A 3,574-nucleotide genomic window follows, 5' to 3' on the forward strand; every position below is an offset into this window, starting at 1 on the left:
CAGTGGTGTAGCCACACGTACGCACAATACACACACACACACACACACACACACACACACACATATTCACAGCCACTGCTTACAAAAACAGTTTTCTAACCTCTAATTCAACAATCGCTTGAAACAATGGTAAATGTTGATTTGTAAAGCTTAATCATTTTGTGTTGAGATGAAGAAAAATGTTGAAATGATTTATTTTAGTTTACATACTGTAAATATAATAAAAGTTGCAATGTTCTTACAATTCTGGCCTTCTGGTGTATTTACTGTGGGAAAAGCTTTAAAAAAATAAACTCTGTCTCTGGAAAGATGCTCTTGTTTCACAGATCAATGCTGAAGGAAAGCTGATCATAATTGTGAGTTGAAACCACTTTAATGTCTGTACGATAATAATAGCTATAACCAGTAGCCGCTTAGCTTAGCACAAACACAGGAAACAGATGGAAGGAGCTAGCATCAGCAACTCTTAAGCTAACTAATATATAATTATCTTGATTAATCTGTGTTAAAACAAAAAAAGTAATTGGTTCAACTTTCGCTGTAGAGATGCTGTTTGGTTGATTATATTTTGTATTTCATATTTGACAGAGACAGACTAGTCGTCCACTCTGTTTCCAGTCTTTGTGCTATGCTAAGCTAACACACTGTCGGATGTAGCTTCGTATTTACCGTACAGGTTTCACAGTGGCATCAGACGTTTCATCTCTTGAAAAGTACTGAAGTTAACATTTTAAACTACTCATTCAAACATCTATTGAACTATTTTCTGTCAAACTATATTTACTAAATAGCAGACAATCGAAATGAAAAGTAAGAAGGGGTAGCCTACCAGATATATTTTTCAAATTTGGTTGTCTTATTTTTGCATCTGATGAAAATGCAACAATAAAAAAATTACAAATCGAGCACAAAATAGCTCAACTTGCTAATGAGTCAACTAAAATGTGTAAACATAAATAAATGTTTAAACAGTGATAGTGTAGTAGTGGCTTTACCTAGTGTTGGCTCAGTCAGGCCCGTGCCTAGGATTTCGTAAATACCGAGGTCCAGAACATGTATAGGAGAGCTCGGGGGGCAGGCCACCCAAAAATGTTTTATGCACACTAAAGCATTTCACTCTGGGCTCAGCAGGTGAGAAACTAAAGAGGGGCTTCCACATGAGGCAGACCAGGTGTTGGTGCTGCCGCATTTGGCACCCCCAATATAACTTTGTCCAGGATAGTCGTGCTGTTACCAAAATCACACTTGTGTTTGCATTTCACTCTGGGCTCAGCATATATACATATATATATTTGCGTATTATTCTTTGCTTTTCAAAAGCATTACATCATTATTTAGACAACACAAAAATAACTTAATGTAAAGTATTTATTTCACCTTCCCTTATTATACATCCATGGGTAAGTCCGGACTGCGGCTGTGTGTTGATACATTGATGTTGTCTTCTTCTGTTTGCTTGAATGTGCTTAGTTGTGCATTGCCCCCACCGCCAGTAAATGAAAGTACTACAAAGAACCCTGTTAATTATGTGCAGTTATTTCACGAGTTTTATTATATACACCTCGAAAAAATTACAGAGGTCCGGACCTCCTGACCTCAATGGTGCACGGCCATGGGCTCAGTGATACACTATATAATACATACATAGTTAGTCTACCTCTTGGTCTAAAAAACTAAATAGAGCCATGAATCCATCAGTGCATGTAGCCATAGACAATCTCTTGAAATGTACAGTTTTCCTTCATTTTTAATATATAAAGTCTTCTCTCTACTGACAATGTGCTCATTTATAACAACAAAGGCCCTGGAAGCTAATAAAGTTAGTTGTTGACGGTGACTTTGACCTCGCTGACTCTCTGGTTTGTTTGGAGGCTGCTGAGCGGCTGTCAGCCAAATGAACCGCTCTCATTGTTTTTCCACACAAACACATTCAGCTATATCGGTCGGGAAAGCAAGCACAGATCCTCTGGATGAATTCATAGAAAACCTGCCAAATATCCTCACGCCGTCCCTCTATTTGTGGAAATCTGGAATCTGTTTTTGATTCAGCACCAAGGCTTGCTGTGTTTTCTAATTAAAACCGGAGTGATTCAATGAAAATACAGTACATATTCTTGTCAGCACTCTTGCTTGTATATGAGGAATCTCAAAAGGTGATCTGTGTTTTTAGTCCAGATAACAGGAGGCTCAAAGTTGGGTTTAAACTGACTTTTGATCACCATGTTAAGAATGTACCCTAACAAATAGATTTCTGGCTTCTTCTGTAAATGTGCATGTTCTCATATAATAATAATAATAATAATAATAATAATAATAATAAAGAAAGAAAACGCTAATAGGCAACAGAACATGATGAAAACACAAACAGGAAATCATGGAGGAGACAGTCAAGTGGACACAAATGAAAGCATATAATGGGGAGCACTACAGTGAGTAGGCAGATTTGAACAGGTGGGTTTTTAATTGGGATTTGAATGCATCAGGAAGTCCTATGTATTCACTTTCCTCCCTTAAGAAAGGTCAACAAAGAAGCTTTGCCTTCATTTCCGACTAAAAATTGGGTTTTTTTGGTGTTTTTTTTCAGAACAAATAATAACATCCACTTTTTTTCCCAAAAGCATTGCAAAAAACTAGGATATTGAACTCCTACGGTAGCTGAGTCTGCGTAAAATGAGAAAAACCTCTGATTTTGATCACTTATAAATAATGTTCACCAATAGTTGTATCAATTAGAGAATACACGGAATGGGTTTTAAGATAAGATATACTTTATTAATCTCAATTTGGGAAACAAATGTGTAATATTACTTTGATTATACCCTAAGAGTGTAGTTTAAAAGTGAATTGCTTATGTGGCTTTCTGGCAGGTTGGATTTTGGGGGCTAATATGCAAACACTTCATAAACTCTGTTCTTATCAGCATGTAATATATAACTCATCACCAAGTGTGTGACACAGAAAGAGCAGCACCATGGACAGCTCCCAGATGCATTCACTTTTACAGTTACAAGGGATGCAAGTCTTTTAGTTCACATCAGTGAATCATTCTATTTGCATGGCTGCTTAGAGATGATGAGATCTAACCTTGCAGTAGGTCATATGTTCTAACACGTCTCATATATATGTGGAAAAGGGGCTTTAACAGATCTTCAAAGACCGAGGTTCATCTTCCAAGTGGCAATTATCTGACGCAAGAGAGGTAGCAAACACATATCACACACACTGTTAAAAAAAAATAAAAAAAGCGGAAATATCAGAAGTGTAATTTGGAAAATCTAACACCCAAAACATTGCATTGGTGATCCCTGAAAACGTGTGGAACTTTCTAAAGGAACCCCCCTCCTCAAAGCCCGCCTGTATCCTCCCTTATATATGGGGAAATAGACCTGTAAAAGATGCCCTCCCCCCCTCCTTTATTCCCTGACGATCCCAGCATCCCCTGCTGTCCCTCAGGACTCTCGATGTGTGTCCATGTTTCCAAAGCGGTGTCTGAGCTTTCATTGACGTCAAAAGCTTCAGGCTGGATGTATAAAGCCTTCATCCTGCGGTCTTAGCTCACAGGAACTCTGCAGAC

Source organism: Notothenia coriiceps, unplaced genomic scaffold, assembly GCF_000735185.1.
Source record: "Notothenia coriiceps isolate Sejong01 unplaced genomic scaffold, NC01 NC01_scaffold00001490, whole genome shotgun sequence".
In the NCBI taxonomy this organism is placed as follows: domain Eukaryota; kingdom Metazoa; phylum Chordata; class Actinopteri; order Perciformes; family Nototheniidae; genus Notothenia; species Notothenia coriiceps.